We start from the raw sequence: 18,606 nt of genomic DNA on the forward strand, positions 1-18,606 counted from the left end.
TTAATTCAGAATTTAATAGATTCTTTCCCAAATGTGCACTATACTGCAGAACTTGAAGGACACATGCAGCTAATAACCATTGTTAACCACATAGAAAAGCTGATTATCCCTTGAAATCTGAGTCTCAAGTTGGATAGATGCATGAAGGGAAATTATAAAAGTCATTGAGTTCAAGAGGTTTAGAAAATTTGTTATTGATGTAGTATAGTGAACATTTGGGGCAATACATCAACTGATGAGTCTGCTTCCTCAAAATATTTTAAAGGCCAATTTTAAATAATTTGTTTTGTGAGAAATAATGTATTACCTCTTACCAGTGCTGGTATCCTTCAAAAGCTCTAACCAAGAAATTCTAGGCTAAAAGATTTGCTAAAGGAAATATGCTATCTTCTGTCTTTCCTATTGTGTCTCTATCCTGTTAGTCTTTGGTGCATTTAAAAGTACTCTCCCGTGTGGACCAGCTAATCTTTTTCTCTGGTCTTCTCCCTGCCTCAATTAAAGGGAAAAAAATATTCACATGAATTACAAAATAAATCATTAAAAAATATATGAATTATGTTTTTATGGTAAGCAGAACTTTAGGTTTTATTTTATATGTTTACTTAACTTTTACTGTTATACAAAGAACACATGTGCATGTAGGAGTATAGTAATATATAGATAAAAAAACAGGAGAGAAAATAAAAGCTACCTATATTCTTATCACCTAGATAGATACAACACTATTGACATTTTGGAATAGATTCCTCCAGACATATGCTTTACTTTTCAAGGTTTATTATAAGTGAAATAATATTTGAACTGTGAGTTTCTTCTAGAATATAAAGAACAAAACCAGGTGGCTTTTCACAGTATCAGCCAGATATTGAGAGAATACTAAAGAGTGATGTCAGGAATGAACTTATTAGACAAGATATTTGAAAGGGAGAAGGGATGTTTTATCTTCTGGCTTTCTCAAAACAGTTTCCTCAAGTAAAATCTCAGATTGTTGGGCTAAACACACCCAAAACACATATCCCTTGGTAAGTTCTCCCCAAATTAAACTACATTGGGTTGATAAGTCTACTGGAAACCCAATTAAATAGCATTATCAATATGTTATAGACGTTTTGCCTCATTATATTCTGTTTGGGAAGCTAGGAGGTAAATATTTTGCAAAGCTTAATTACCTAGTCTTTAATAAATATGCTAATATTGCCTCTTTAACTTGAAAACACTAAAGTTGACATCAGAATTTTATGGTGCCATGGTTCCACATAAACAGTAATCATTCTTTCCTAAACAACATGCAAATGGTTTAATGGTTCTTTGACACCCATATATATTTTTTAACCACACTTTACAAGTCACATGGTTTTGAAAATAAGTAATAAAATTAACCCATGTATTTAAATGTATATAGCCCCTTGTTCAATATAATTCTTATCAAAATTTGACTAAATACCAGAGGAAAGGAATAATCTTTGCTACATAGAAATGATATTTTTACTTAAGCTGGCAGAATTTGGAGAACACTCTTCTTTGATTCTGCCAAATTCACCTGGAAGAAAATCAACTCACAATTATCTCACAAAGTCTAAATAAGTGTTAGCACAAAATAGTCTCTCTTTGTTTTTCAGGGATTTGGTTTGCGAACAATTTATCCTATGCCTCCCTATGTCTCTCCTCCTTCTTTCATTTTTCTCCTGTCATGGGAAGAGAAAGCAGCCAATATATCTGAAGTCTGAAGCCAAAACTAGTTTCTTTGGTAAAATGTAAAGTTCAGCCTCCAAATATTTAATTATGTATGAAACTGTACAAAAGGTGTTTAATAAAGCAAGGTTTATATCAGAGGAAAAAGCTTTCATAACAAAGCAGTTCCTGTTATCTACTACAAATCAGGCACAAATTTACTTTTAAAATAGGAAAGGGAGAGAGAGAATGCAATATATTTATTTCTTACCTCTTACTCACAAAACCAGAAGAAAAATTTGCTTCCAGAACATTTCTAATCTCTACACTTCAAGGTCTATTTAAGCTTCCTAATACAGAATACTAATAGTCTCTCCCAACTCTATTTTTCCTTCTAATCAACTCCAACTATGGGATTCATGAAATTCCTGGAATGAGTTTACTATCTCACTGGAAAGGTGCACATGTGACCAAGTGCAAGCCATTAACACAATCTATCACTGAGACTAGAGTAGTTCATTCAGTGTTAGGCATTTGAGCCAGGTCAGGATAATCAGAATGACTCTCAGGAAATTTGTTTGAAATTCCAGGAAAAAAAAAAAAAAAAGAGCCTTTTTCAGATGATGTGATATTTCTAGGCAATCAGCATTTTAATAGACATGGTTAAAATATGGATATTATAGGGATGAGATTCATTTTTTGTTGACTGGTGTGTTTTTATGATAAAACTCTGGAGGTGTCAGATTGTACATCAAAATAAGACGGTTTTGTACTACTCATTAGCTCAGTTCCCTGGAAGTCTCAAAGCCAAGTAAGATGGTCTAATTATTACGGGTCCAATTACTTCATGTCTTAGAAAGATTGTTTTAGTAATATTAGAATTTGAAGCATTTTTCTGCCTGTGTTGTACTAATACTAATATAACTGTCATCCATCATGCACACAGAATACACTTATGAGCTGGGACTTAAATTAAAATGACTTTTACTTCTCTTTTTAGAGAGAAAAGAAAACATGAAAAGTCTATACAAGAAAAATCCAATAAAGTCCTATGATTTTCATCCAACAATGAAAGTAAGGCCATGACCAAGAGAACTTCAAGTATATCTTAGACTTTGTTGTAGTCTTTAATGAAGATCACATATTTGTTAGACTTTGTTGCACTCTCAAATGAAGATCACATATTCACCCATGCTTCAGCATTTTAAGGTTTAAAGAAAAGAAATACTCAAACTACCATCCTGAGATACTCTTCTAAAGTCCATGAAGACCTGATTCTCTGTGCACAATTTCTGCATTGCAACCATCTGTTTACATGTCTTTATGCTTACAAGATTTTAAATTCATGGAAAGGAGGGGCTACATCTTTTCTATCTTCCACCCACAGTTTCTGAAACGTAACAGGTATTAAACTAATTAATGACTGTCATATTAAGGAGTACTTCAGATGCTTTCTTCTCGTCTCCAATTTACATGAACCACGGCTCTTGAGTAAGATAAATCACCTAATTTCATTGACTTGCTTCTTGACAAATTCATGTGATTTAACTACCATTATAACTTCAATGACATTCAGAAGTCCATAATAAATATTATGAGATATTCCACTCTTGATAAGAAGTTGGAAATTTTCTCATTATTTTCACAACTTGAGTGATCTCATCTTCCCTTCCGTTTATTCAATTTTCATACTTTCTAATTCATAGGGAAATCTGACACAGTTCAGTGTGAGCACCTGTTGCCTTCTCTTTTATCTCAAGTAGCTACATTTTAGCTCTTTTCATCATGTCTTCCTCGTTATGGAGGAAACTCTATTCTGTGACCTTGCCTCAATACATTCCCTTCTTTACCTATCTTTATCTCTTCAAATTGTTACTCCTAGATTTTAGGTTTCTTAAACCATAGATCTATTTTGATCATCTCTGTATTTCTTCCTTCCTCCTGTACAAAGGTTTTGCATGGTCTTAAAAAATAATTACACAATAAATATTCATTTAAATAATGATGAAGTATATGATACTCTCTTCAGTTAGTGAGGAATATTTCCTATGTCACTTAAAAATAAGCCAATCCTCATGTATAGGTCTCCTTTTGCAGGGCGTGCCATTAGAATTTTGATACATAAGTAGGAAAAAACATCCAACATCACTTTTCAACTTCTTTGTGCATATACATACATCTCTTTGAACTTTGGTTCAGAGAATGAAATCATTGGCATTACCTCAATTTCTTATCTTATTATTGGCATACTTCTTTATTTTTACCACATTATGCCTTCCTAATTAGTGGTGTTTGGAGTCTCTAAATATCTATATGCCATTAAAATTTCCTACTTCACTCAACTGGCTTTCCTTCTTACATTTTTATTAAGAAATTAATATAAATTCTTCTCTTGCACAGTACATTAAAGACATTCTAGACTTAAAGACAAAAGTTAGAGGAATGCCATCAAAAGAACTTTTCTAGATTATTTGCAAACACTACACTTAAGACTTTATATGATTATACGAAATTATGACAATCAATAACTTGTACAATTTTAATAACCTTTTCTGCTCTCAATGAAGTTTTCAAAATAATTTACTTTTGTTCAATGTAATTAAAGGGTTTTCTTTTCAAATATATTTTTTAAGCATATTTTCTACTTCAGAAAAATTTACTTTGAGAAAACTGGTGGCAAGGTCTTCTACATGAAAAGAAGCATCCCTAGTTAGAAGCACCTTGTTTTATATGTTGCCATAGCGATGTGGCTGTCCGTCCTTGCAGGGATCCAGTCACCAACTAAGGAGAAAGACATTCTGTCAATAAAAGCAATTAATAAATCTTAACATATTGTATCTTAAGAGAATGATTTGGTGCAGAATTTGCCAATTTGTGTTCTTGAAGACGCTCTAAGAGTAATTCCACTAAAAAAGGATTTTCCCTCTCAGAGATTTAGAGTACATACATGCTCAGTAAGGTTTAAAGAAGTTCTGTGTTAAACAAGGCTTTCAGTCACCACAGAATTTTTACATATATATGACTTATTTGTCAAAACTATATTCCAGAATATACTAAATGCTATGGTGAAGTCAGAATTTTCAAATGGCATGGCCTTTAATGTACTTACAATTAAAATTACCAAAGCATGACCAATATATTAAATCCCTGTATAACATATAAAACATCATATTTAAATTATAGACGTATTCCCAAAGGTAAAAGAGCCTAATGTGTAAAACGTATTTCTAAAATATACTCACTCGTACTGTTTGAGAAACACACAATAATGTTTTGTCTATGGTAATGAAATAGCTTAACAGGCCACCATGGCTTAAATCCAATCTAATTAGCATAATACACTAAGAAACACAATAACAGCATAGCAAATTTATACTCATTTATAATAATTATTATAAATTACTACAGGTAAAGTTAAAGAAATCAAGAGAGGTGCATGTCCAGGTCTCTAGGATGATTTCCAAATAAAAAGCCATAGAACAACGGATTGCATGGAGCACTGGGTGTGGTACAAAAACATGAATACTGTTATGCTGAAAATAAATTTTAAAAAATCATTAAAATTTTTTAAAAAAGCCATAGAACAGACATCTGGTTGCAGCTCCAACATTGTAAGGAACTAAAAGTTGTCATTCCCATCCTCATAACAAAGAAACAACTGAACAAACTGATAATCTGTGACTTTTCTTAAATGCATCAGAATATTAAGATCACAGGGTATAGTCACCATAAAATCTGGAGAGGTAAAAAAAAAAAATACAGAGAATCAGTTTAACTGAAACAGAAGCTGATGGAGGCAGTAACTGGTAGGAATACTTACATAAAATTTTAATGAATTGTTAGATGCTTTTGGTGAAAGAACTTGAAAGTTAAAAACTCTTCAGGACCATCAAAAAAACCAAAATCTTGCCATTTGCAACAATGTGGATGGAACTAGAAGGTATTATGCTAAGTGAAATAAGTCAATCAGAGAAAGACAAATACCATATGATCTCTTGAATATGAGGGATTTGAGAGGCTGGGCAGGGGGTAATGGGGGAAAAGGAGGGAAAAATGAAACAAGATGGGACCGGGGAGGGAGACAAACCATAAGAGACTCTTAATCTCAGGAAACAAACTGAGGGTTGCTGGAGCAGGGGGACAGGGTGTCTGGGTGATGGACATTGGGGAAAGTATGTGCTATGGTGAGTTTCACAGACCTATACCCCTGAAACAAATAATACATTATATGTTAATTAAAAAAAAAACCCTCTTCAGCGCTAAATCGTACTATGGAACCTACACTTTTATGTGTTTTATTTCCAAGAGCCCCACCAATTTTTGCAGAAAACAGTAGAGAAAAAAATTAACTCCTATTTCAGGCAGAGAGAGGGGGAAAGTAACCATTTTGTAATAGGACTGGTGTTTTTTCTGTAAGAGTGGCCTGCCTTCTAAGAAACTACATTATCAAAGTCTTACCTGACTTGAGGGAAGGGTAACTAACCAATTTCAGGCTCCTTTCTGTCTCATGTAAGGGAGGGGGAAGAGAAAAAAGGCTAAGGAATACTTCTGACATAACAGTTCAGTCTACAATGTGAGATTAACATAAAGCCTCACACTAAAGCTTATAACTTCCATTCATATTACCTAATATATCATGTTTGAGTTTCAATGAAAAAAATCACAAGGCATTTGAAAAAGAATGAAAAATACAACCTGAAAAGACAAAGCAACAACAAAACCAGACTTCAAAACCAGACTGTTGGATTGAAAGACTTCAATCCAACAGATTTTGGAATTACCATATAGGGAATTTAAAATAACTATAACAAATATTTTAAGGGTTCCAACTGAAAAACTAGATAACATATGAGAACAAATAATGACATCACAGAGGTATGGAAACTCTCAAAAGGGATCAAAAGGAAATGCAAAGATTAAAAAAAAAAAAACATAATGGAAATGAACCATGCCTTCAATAAAATCATCAGCAGACTACATAGTCAAAGAAATAATCAGTGACCTTGAAGATACGTAAATAGAAACTCTGCAAATTTAAATGAAAATAGGAAAAAAGGATTTTATAAACAGAACAGAAATCCCAGAACTGTGACACAATTACAAAAGGAATGACTCACATGAAAGTGGCAGTACCACAAGGAAAAGAAAGAGAGAAAGGGAATGGGAAGAGGACAAATATTTAGAGTGTCATAGCTAAGCATTTTCCAAAATTAGTGGCAGACACCAAACCACAGACCTAGGAAATTCAGAGAACACCAAGCATGATGAATACTAAAAATTTATACTTAAGCATAAAATAGTCAAACTGTAGAAAATCAAAGACAAACAGAAAATTTTAAAAGATTGCCAAGAAAAATCTACTTTACTTATAGAACAACAGGAATAAGAATTACATTGGACTCCTCTAAAGAAACCATGCAAGCAAGAAGACAGTGAAGTGCAATATATAATTTTTTTAAAAGATACTAACCTAGAACTCTGCACCCAGCAAATTGTCCAAAGTGAATGAGAAATAAAGAATTTCCCAGACTAACAGAAGAGTGAACTTCTCACCAGTCAACCTGCCTTACAAGAAATGTTAAAAGAAGTTCCTTAACAGGAAGGAAATGATATAGATCAGAAACTCCAACCTACATAGAAAAGATCAACGTAGAAGAAATAAGTGAAAATAAGTAAAATCTTCTGTTTTCTTATTTTTAATCTATCTAATAATAATAATATCCTCAATGTCTTGGGTGATTATAGTACAATGATAAGTAAAATGAATGACATCAGAGTTATAAGGAAAGAGAGAAGTATGGGAATATTCTGTTAGAAAATGCCTTTACTATCTGTGGAGCAGTTTGGTCTTATCTCAAAATGTAATTAGATTAAATATAAGGAACATTGAATACTTGAAGGGAAATACTCAAAATTTAGGAAGTATTATTTAATTTGCTAAGAGAAGAGAGAAAATTGATTCATATAAAATGATCAATTAAAACCGGAGGAGACAGAAAAGAATATTTTTGAAAAAAGAAAAAGCAAGTAAAACAAATAGAAAATAGTTACAAGCATCATAGATATTAATCCAAGCACATTAATAATCCCTTTAATATGAATAGTCTAATACAACAACTAAAAAACAGAGGCTATTAGAGTGGATTAAAAAACAAGGCCTATTACATGTTATTTACAAAAAACACACTTTAAATATAAAGAATCAGAAATATTAAAAGTGAAGGAATGGAAAAATATATATATTATGATGACACTAATTAAAAGAAAGATGGAGTAGCTACATTAATTTTATACAGAGCAGATTTTAGGGTAAGGAAAATTATCATGGATAAAGAGGGATATTACATATTTATAAAGGGCTCAATTCTATAAGAAGACATAAAATTCCTTAACATGTATGTACCTAACAATAGAGCATTAAAATATATGAGGCAAAAGCTGATAGAACTGCAAAAAATAGGCATAACTATTATTAATAGTTGGAGACTTCAATACCCCCCTTTCAGTAATCCATAGATCAACATGAGAAAAAAAAACAGCAGATACAGTTGACCTGAAAAACACTATCAATCACCTTGATCTAAATGACATTTATAGAATACCCCAGTCCAAAAACAGTACAATATACATTATTCTTAAGCTCACATAGAACATTTAACCAAGACAGGACAGATTCTGGGCCATAAAATACATCTTAAATTTATTTTTTCTTTTTCATTTTCAGATTTACTGAGATATAATAGCAAATAAAAATGTATATATTTGAGGTGTATGTTTTAATAAACATACATAATGTTAAACAATTACCAACAAGATAATTAACATATTCATTACTTCACATAGTTACTAATTATTTGTGTGCTGAGAACATTCAACATCTATTCTGTTAAATTTCAATAATACAATATAATATTGTTAACTATGGGCACAATGTTATACAGCAGACCTCTAAAACTTACTCGTCTTCCATAACTGAAACTTTACACTGAACAGCAACTCTCCATTTCCCTCTCTCCCCAGCCCCTGGCAACCACCATTCTACTCACCCTTTGTTAGAGTTCAAATTTTTTAGATTCCATGTGTGAGTGAGATCATGCAGTATTTGCTTTTATGTGTCTGGCTTATTTATATTAACATAATGAACTCCAGATTTATCCATGTTGGCACAAATGGAAATATTTTCTTATTTTTTGATGGCTGAATAACATTCCATATACACATGGAATGTTATTGTATATAATATAAAATAATATAATGTAATATATTATTATACATATATAATATACATATATTTTTATATATATATAAATGCACATATACACAAATATACCATACTGTATTGGTTACCTTTCTATATATAGTATGCTAGATATAGATATGTGTATATATATGTATGTAGATACATATATGTATGCTAGATATATATCTATATCTAGATAGATCTATCTATCTAGATATATATATAGGTCTATACAGATATCTCAATAAAGATATAGGTCTACCTATTTATATATATATATATATGCACACACATATAGAGCAACATTATTTACAATAGCCAAGAATAAGAAACAATATATCACTTTTCTTTATCCATTTATCTATCAATGAATGGCCACTTGGATTGTTTCCTAATCTTGGCTATTGTAAATAGTGCTGCAAGGGACATGGGAATACAGATATTTTTAAATTTGTACCCAGCAGTAGGATTTCATTTCTTTAATATGTACCCAGAAGTAGGACTGCTGGATCATATTGTACTTCTGTTTTTAATTTTTTGAAAAACATGCATTCTGTTTTCCATAATAGCTGCACCAATTTATATTCCCACCAATAGCATACCCTTTCTCCATATAACTTATCTGTTGTCTTTTGACAATAGCCATCCTAACTGGTATGAAACTGATATTTCATTATGGTTTATATTTACACTCCCCTGATGATGTTGAGTACCTTTCCATACATCTCTTGGCCATCTGTGTGTCTTTTTTTTTTTTTTTTTAAGAAATAGTTATTCAGGTTAATTGGGTTATTTGTTTTTTTTATTCTGAGTTGTATGAATTCCTTACATATTTTGAATATTAACCCCGTATTTCTCCCATTCTATAGGTTGCTTTTTTAATTTGTTGTTTCTATTGCTGTACAGAAGCTTTTTAGTTTGATGTAGTCCCACTTTTTCTTTATTTTTGCTTCTGCTGCCAATAATTTTGGTGTTATACCCAAAAGATCATTTCCCAGACAAATGTAAAAAAGGCTTTCCCCATGTTTTCTTCTAGTAGTTTCATGATTTCAAGTCTTAAATTGAAGTCTTTAGTCCCTTTCAAGTTGATTTTTATATATTTTGTGACTGGAATCCAATTTTATTCTTACACATGTGGATATCCAATTTTCCCAGCACCATTTACTGAAGGGATTATCCTTTCACCATTGTGTGCTTTCAGCACCCTTGTTGAAGACAAATTGTGGGCAGATGTGAGGTTTTATTTTTGTTTTCTATTCTATTCTGTTGGTCTATGTATCTCTTATTATGCCAATACCATACTGTATTGATTAAGTACCTTTCTAATTTAGTGTGAAATCAGGAATTGTGATGCCTCCAGCTTTGTTCTTCTTGATCAAGATTGCTTTGGCTATTCAGGGTCTTTGATGATTTCATATAAATTTTAGAATCGTTTCCTTTTTTTTTCTGTGAAAAATGTCACTGAAACTTTTAGAGGGATTGCACAGAATCTGTAGATTTCATTGGGTTCTGTGGATATTTTAACAATATTAATTCTTCTAATCCGTGAGTGTAGGATATCTTTTCATTTATTTGTGTCTTCAATTTTTTTCACTCATGTTTTATAATTAAACTGAACAGTTCTTTAACCTTCTTGGTTGAATTTATTCCTGAGAATTTTATTGGTTTTGATGCTATTATAAATGACATTATTTCTTTTTCAGGTAGTTCATTCTTAGTATATAGAAATATAATTAATTATTGTATGCTGATAGTGTCACTAAAATAATTTATTAGTTCTAACAGTCTTATTGTGGAGGCTTCTGGGTTTTCTATGTTTATAATCATGTTAGCTACAAATAGACAATTTTACTCTCCCTTCCAGTTTGAATGCTTTTAAATCTTTTTCTTGTTTGACTGCTGTGGCTAGGACTTCCAGTACTATGTTGAATAAAAAAGGCAAAAATGGGCACCCTTTTCTTATTCTTGAACTTACAGAAAAGCTTTCAGTTTTCACCATGAAGTATGTTAGGTGTGGGCTTGTCACATATGACCTTTTTTACAATAAGGTACATTCCTTCTATACCTAATTTGTTGAGAGCTTTTATCATGAAAGAATGCTAAATTTTGTCAAATGCTTTTTCTGCATCTATTGAGATGGTTATATGAGTGTTATCCTGCATTCTGTTAATGTGGCCTATCACATATATTCATTGACATATATTGAATAATCCTTACATCCCAGGAACAAGTCCCACCCGATCTTGGCTTATTATTCTTTTAATGTGTTCTTGAGTTTGGGTTTAACTGGTTTTTTGTTTGTTTGGTTGGGTTTTTTTTTTTTAATATTTTGCTTTTATGTATTGGCTTTTATGTATCAGAAGTATTGGCCTGCATTTTTTTTTTCTGGCAACATGGTAAACATTGTAAAAGTACTATTGGGTTACCTTATTAATTAATTTAACCTGTATACATTGAGCAACTGCTATGGTCCAGGCATTGAGCCAGATACTTGAGTTACAATGGTGAATGAGAGAGTCATAGCATCTGCCTCCATAACTTTGAGACTATGGAGAAAGACAAGTGATTACAGAAAATGGGAGGAGTGTTTTGACAGGGGATGTGTAAGGTATTATGGGAGCACAGTGTAAAGAGACATCCTTAGGCCAAGTCAAAGTCTGGCTGTTTATAGAAGGAGTGTTGCAGACACTAGATGAGCCAGTACAGTTTAGTGGTTAAATGGCCCTGGGAAGCCAAGCTCTCTGGGTTTGTATCATGGCTCCATCCCTGACTGCTTGTGACCTTGAGCAATTTACTTAATCTCTCTGTACCTCAGGTTCCTCATCTATAAAATGAAAATCATAACTGTTCCTGCTTCTTAGAGCTGTATTATTTTTCTTGTAGTGTTCTTCTACCGATTTGGTATCAGTGTGATGCTAGTCATAAAATGAGTTTGGAAGTGTTCCCTCCCTTTCAATTTTTTGTGAAAATTTGACTAGTATGTACCTTAAAGTTTAAAAACTATGTAAGCCTTACAAAGTATGAATGCAGACCACAATGAAATTAAAATAGAATCAAAACATAAAAATAGCTATAAAATCCCCCAAAACTTGTAGATTAAGTAAAACACTCCTACCTAATACATGGATCAAGAAAGTTTAAAGAGAAATGAAAAAATATTTTAACTAAATTAAAATAAAAATATAATTTATCAAAATCTTTGGGATTTTTGATAAATATAACTTATCAAAATTTATCAAAAATGTAATTTATTGAGATCTTTGGTAAAAATAGTGTTAAGAGGGATATTTAGAGCACTGAATGCATATATTAGAAAAGGAAAAAAAATCTAAAATCTATGATATAAGATTCCACTTTATGAAACTATAAAAATAGCAGAAATTTAAACCTAGAGGAAGCCAAAGAAAATAAATAACAAAAATTATGACAGAAATCAATAAATTTTAAAACAGGAAAATAGTAAAAGAAAATCAACAAACCAAAAGTTGGTTGGTTCTTTGAAGAGATCAATAAAATTGAATGTTTAGACAGCCTATTCAGGAAAAAAAGATACAAAACTCAAATTGCTAATGTTAGAAATGAAAGAGGGGCCATCACTACCAATCCCATGAATATTAAAGAGACAATAAAGGAATGTAAGGAAAAATCTATGCCCACAAATTTAGTATCTAATCTGAAATGGACTAATGCATTGAAAGACACAAACCAACAATGCTCACATGAGGAAAAATAGATAATCTGAATAGATCCATATTTTTAGAAATAATTCAATAATTAATAACTTTCCAAAAATAAATATACAAGGGCCATATGGTTCTATGGGTGAAATCTACCAAATATTTAAGAATGAAATTACACCAACTCCCTACAATCTGTCCCAGAGAATAGAAGCAGAGTTAACATTACCTAAGTCATAAGACTGGCATTACTCTAATACCAAAACCAGACAGAGACATTACAAAAAGGAAATCTGCAGACCAATATCTCCTATGAACATAGATACAAAAATCATCAATGGCATTTTAACAAATCAAATCCAACATATTTAAGAAATTACATATCATAACCATATGGGATTTATTCCAGGTAGGCAAGGCTGGGTCAACATTCAAAAACCAGTTAATCCAATCTATCACATCCACAGACCAAAGAATGAAAAATCGTATGATCATATCAGTTTGTACAGAAAAAGTATCTAACTAAATACCCATTTATGACTTAAAACAAACAAACAAAAAAAAACCTCTCAGCAAACTAAGAATAAAGAACTTCCTTAACTTGATGAAGAACTTCTACAAAAGATTTATAGCTAGTATTATCATAATGGCGAGCAATTGGATGCTTTCCCCCTATGACTGAAAATAAGGCAAGAATGCCCCCTCACCACTCTAAGCACCAACTAAAGGACTTCAGCAGTGCAATAGAACAAGAAAATTAGTTAAAAGTTATAGTAATTGAGAAAAAAGAAATAAAATACTTCTATGATTAGTCCACAGATAACAAGACTATGTAAAAAATTCAAGAGAATGTAAAAACAACAACAACAACAATAAACCTCCTGGAGTTAATAAGTAATTATAGCAATTGTTGCAGGATCCAAGTTTAATATACAAAAGTAAATCACTTTTTTATATACTATTAATTTACAAGTGGAATTTGAAGTTTAAAAGCACTTTGAGATACCACCTTACACCAGTTAGAATGGCCAAAATTAACAAGACAGTAAACAACGGGTGTTGGAGGGGATGTGGAGAAAGGGGAAATCTCTTACACTGCTGGTGGGAATGCAAGTTGGAGCAGCCACTTTGGAAAAGAGTGTGGAGATTCCTTAAAAAATTAAAAATAGAGCTTCCCTAGGGCCCTGCAATTGCACTACTGGGTATTTACCCCAAAGATACAGATGTAGTGAAAAGAAGGGCCATCAGTACCCCAATCTTCATAGCATCAATGGCCACAGTCGCCAAACTGTGGAAAGAACCAAAATGCTCTTCAGTGGACAAATGGATAGAGATATGGTCCATATATACAATGGAGTATTATGTCTCCATCAGAAAGGATGAATAGCCAACTTTTGTATCAGCATGGAACAGACTGAAAGAGATTACTCTGAGTGAAATAAGTCAAGCAGAGAGAGTCAATTATCATATGGTTTCACTTACTTGTGGAGCATAAGGAATAACACAGAGGACATTGGGAGATGGAGCGGAGAAGTGAGATGGGGGAAATTGGAGAGGGAGACAAACCATGAGAAACTGTGGACTCTAAGAAACAAACTGAGGGTTTTGGAGGGGTGGGAGTGGGGGGGTTGGGTGAGCCTGGTGTTGGGTATTATGGAGGGCACGTATTGCATGGAGACTGGGTGTGGTGCATAAACAATGAATTCCAGAACACTGAAAAGAAATGAAATAAAATGAAATAAAAAAAAAAAGAAATGTAAAACTTCAAAATAAAATAAAGTACAATACTATTTATATTAGCACCAAACAAAATGAAATACTTAGGTAAAAATCTAACAAAATATGTGCAGGATCTTATAAAGAGAGCTATAGAGCTCTGATGAAAAATCAAAGAAGATATAAGTAAATGTAGAGATATTCCATGCTTATGAATAGGAAGATTTGATATTATTAAGGCGTCAATTCTTTCCATCTTGATCTATAGATTCAATACAATCCAAATAAAAATACCAGCAAGTATTTGTGCATACCAACAAAGTGATCCTAAAGTTCATATTAAGGCAAAAGAGGTAGAATAAACACAATTATGAAGAAGAAAAATAGAAGAGAAAGAAGAAATAAAGTAAAAGGAGAGGAAGAACAACAAAGTTGAAGGACTGATATTATACAACTTCAAAAATCATTATAAGGCTACAGTAGTCAAGATACTGTGGTATTAGTGAAAGAATAGAAAAAGAAGATCAATGAAACAAAATAGAGAACAGGAAAAGACCCTCTCAAATATCATGGACTGTCTCTAACAAAGAATCAAAGATAGTGTAATGGAGAAAGAATTGTCTACTCAACAAATAGCGCTGGAATAATCGAATATCTGTATACAAAGAAAAAAAAATGGATCTAGATACAGATCTTATACCTTTTACAAAAATTAACTCACAATGCATTATTGACTTAAATGCAAAATTCAAAACTATAAAACTTCTAGAATATAGGAAAAAATCTAAATGATCTCATTTGATGATGACACTTCAGTTATAGCAACAAAAGTGTCATCTATAAGAGAAAATATTATTGAAAACATTTAATTAAAATTCCAGCTTTTGTTCAGTGAAAGATACTGTTGAGAGATACTATGAAAGACAAGACACGGGCGCCTGGGTGGCTCAGTGGGTTAAGCCACTGCCTTCGGCTCAGGTCATGATCTCGGGGTCCTGGGATCGAGTCCCGCATCGGGCTCTCTGCTCAGCAGGGAGCCTGCTTCTCTCTCTCTAAAAAAAAAAAAAAAAAAAAAAAAAAAAAAAAAAAGACAAGACACGTACTGAGAGAAAATATTCACAAAGCACATCTGGTAAACGACATATCCAAAATATACAAAGAACTTAATCTCATAGCTCAAGAAACTAGAAAAAGAACAAATTATACCTAAACATAGCAAAAGGTAAGAAATAACAATAATTAGAGCAGACATAAATGAAATAAGACTAAAAAGACAACAGAGAAATCATTGAAAGTAATCAACTAAAGTTTGTCCTTCGAAAAGATACAGAAACACAAGTCTTTAATTAGACTCAACAAGAAAAAAAGAATGAGGATACATAATTAAAATCAGAAATAAAGGAGGAGATATCACAACTGATATCACAGAAATACAAAGGATCATGAGTTGTATGCCAACAAATTGCACAACCTAGAGAAAGTTGGCAAACTTCTAGAAATACATCCTACCAAGATGGAATCATGATGAAATAGAAAATCTCAACTTACTGATTACTAGTAAGATTGATTCAAAAAACCTTCCAACAAATAAAAGTCCAAGACCTGCTAACTTCACTGGTGAAATGTACATTCTATCCTACAATTCTATGCTAGTTAAAAATTAATGTCAATCAGACTCTTCTAAAAAATAAAAGAGGAGGTTAAAAAATAAAAGAGGAGTTTAAAAAGTAAAAGGGGGGTTAGGTGAGGCTGGTGGTGGATAATAGGGAGGGCACATATTGCATGGAGCACTGGGCGTGGTGCATAAACAATGAATCTTGGAACACTGAAAAAATTAAATTAAAAATAAATAAATAAATAAGGAAAAAACTCTTCCAAACTCATTTATGAGCCCAGCATAACTCTAATACAAAAACCAGACAAAGATGTCACAAGGAAAAAAATTACAGGCTAATATCCCTGATGAATATAGTTACAAAAATTCCCAACAAAATATTAGCAAAACAAATTTAACAATACATTTAAAAAAAAACCATATCCCACTATCAAGTGCAATTTATTTTAAGGATGTAAAGATGGTTCATCATCCGTAAATCAGTCAATGTGATACACCGCATTCACAAAATGAATGATAAAGTTCATATAATCATCTCAAAGTTCTCAGAGGAAGTATTTGACAGAATTCAACATCCATTTATGATAAAAATTATCCAAAAAAGTGGTTATAACATACTTCAACATAATAAACCCCATATATGACAAGTCCACAGCTAACATCATACTCAATAATGATGAGCTGTTCCTCTAAGGTCACAAAAAAATAAGGATGTCCACTCTCACTACTTTCATTCAACATAGTATTGGTAATCCTACCCAAAGAAATTAGGCAAGAAAGAAGAAACAATATAATCCAAATTGGAAGGGAAGAAAAACTTATTGTTTGCAGATGACATAATATTATATATAGAAAACCCTAAAGACTCCACAATCACACACAAAAAAAATACTGGAATTAATAAACAAATTCAGTAAAGTTATAGGCTATAAAATCAATACACAAAAATCTGTTGTATTTCTATAAACTGATAACAAATCAGGAAGAAAAATTAAGAGAACCATCCTATTAACAACTGCATCAAAAAGAACAAAATACCCAAGAAGAAATATAACCAAGAAGGTGAAACGCCTGCACACTAAAAACTACTAAAAACACTAAAAACTAAAAACATTAATGAAAAAAATTTGAAGACAGAAATAAATGGAAAGATATTCAGTGTTCATGGACTGAAAGAATCAATATTGTTAAAATGTCCATACTACCCAAAGCAGTCTATAGATTCAGTGTAATACCTATCAAAATTCCAAGGCATTTTCAAGAAAATAAAACAAATACCTAAAATTTGTGTGTAACCACAAAACACCCCAAATAGCCAAAGCAATCTTGAGAAAAAAGAACAAATCCGGTGGCATGACATTCCTTGATTTCAAACTATATTATGAAGCTACAGTAATTTAAAAAAGTGTGTTATGGCCATAACAACAGATACATTTATCAGTGGAACAGAACTGAAAGTCAGAAATAAACCCACATATATATGGTCAATTCATTTATGACAAAGGAGCCAAGAGAATAAATGGAGAAAGAACAGTCTCTTCAAAAAATGGTTTGGGAAAACTGGAGAGACATATGCAAAAGATTAAAATTCAACTAGTGGCTTATACCATACACAAAAATTAACTCAAAACAGGTTAAAGACTTGGGGCGCCTGGGTGGCTCGGTGGGTTAAGCCTCTGCCTTAAGACCTGAAACCATAAAACTACTAGAAAAAAACATCAGCGGTAAGCTCCTTGACACAGGTTTTGACATTGGTATTTTTTTACTCTGACACCAAAAACAAAGCAACAAAAGCACAAATAAGCAAGTAGCTTCTGCATAGCAAAGGAGACCAGCAACAAATTGAAAAGGCACACTACAGAATGACAGAAAATATTTATTAACCATATATCTGATAAGGGGCTAATATCCAAAATATATACAAAACTCATACAACTCTATAGCAAAAAAAAAACAAAAAACAAAAACAAAAAAACAACCAAGTGAAATATCTGACTAAAAAATGGTCAGAGGATCTGAATTTATCCAAGGAAAACACACAAATGGTCATCAGGTAGAGGAAAATATGCTCAACATCATTGATCATAAGAGAAATGCAAATGAAAACCACAATGAGATTCCACCTCGCTACTGTTAGAATAGCTGTTACCAAAAAGACAAGAAACACGTGTTGGTAAAAGTGTAGAGAAAAAGGAGCACTTGCGCACTGTTGGTGGAAATGTAAATTGATGCAGTCACTATGCAAAACAGTATAAAGGACCTCAAAATACTAAAGATAGAACTACCATGTGAGCCGGCAATTCCATCTCTGGATATTTACCCCAAAAAAGTGAAAACAGGGGCACCTATGTGGCTCAAACACCTGCCTTCAGGTCTCGTCATGATCCCAGAGTCCTCAGATCCAGCCCCACATTGGGCTGGAGCCTGCTTCTCCCTCTACCTCTATTTGTGATCTCTTTCTCTGTCAAATAAATAAAATCTTAAAAAAAAAAAATAAGTAAAATAAAAACAAACTCAGAAAGATATGTTCACTGCAGCATTGTTTATAGTAGCTAAGATATGCAAACAACCTAAGTGTTGATGATTGAATGGATAAAGATGATGTGATGTATATATACAATGGATATAATTCAGCCATAAAAATAAATCTCACTGTTTGCAACAATATGAATGGACCTCAAGAGCAT

The sequence above is a fragment of the Lontra canadensis genome, unplaced genomic scaffold (assembly GCF_010015895.1).
Source record: "Lontra canadensis isolate GAN:19392208 unplaced genomic scaffold, GSC_riverotter_1.0 scaffold3, whole genome shotgun sequence".
Classification (NCBI taxonomy): Eukaryota; Metazoa; Chordata; class Mammalia; order Carnivora; family Mustelidae; genus Lontra; species Lontra canadensis.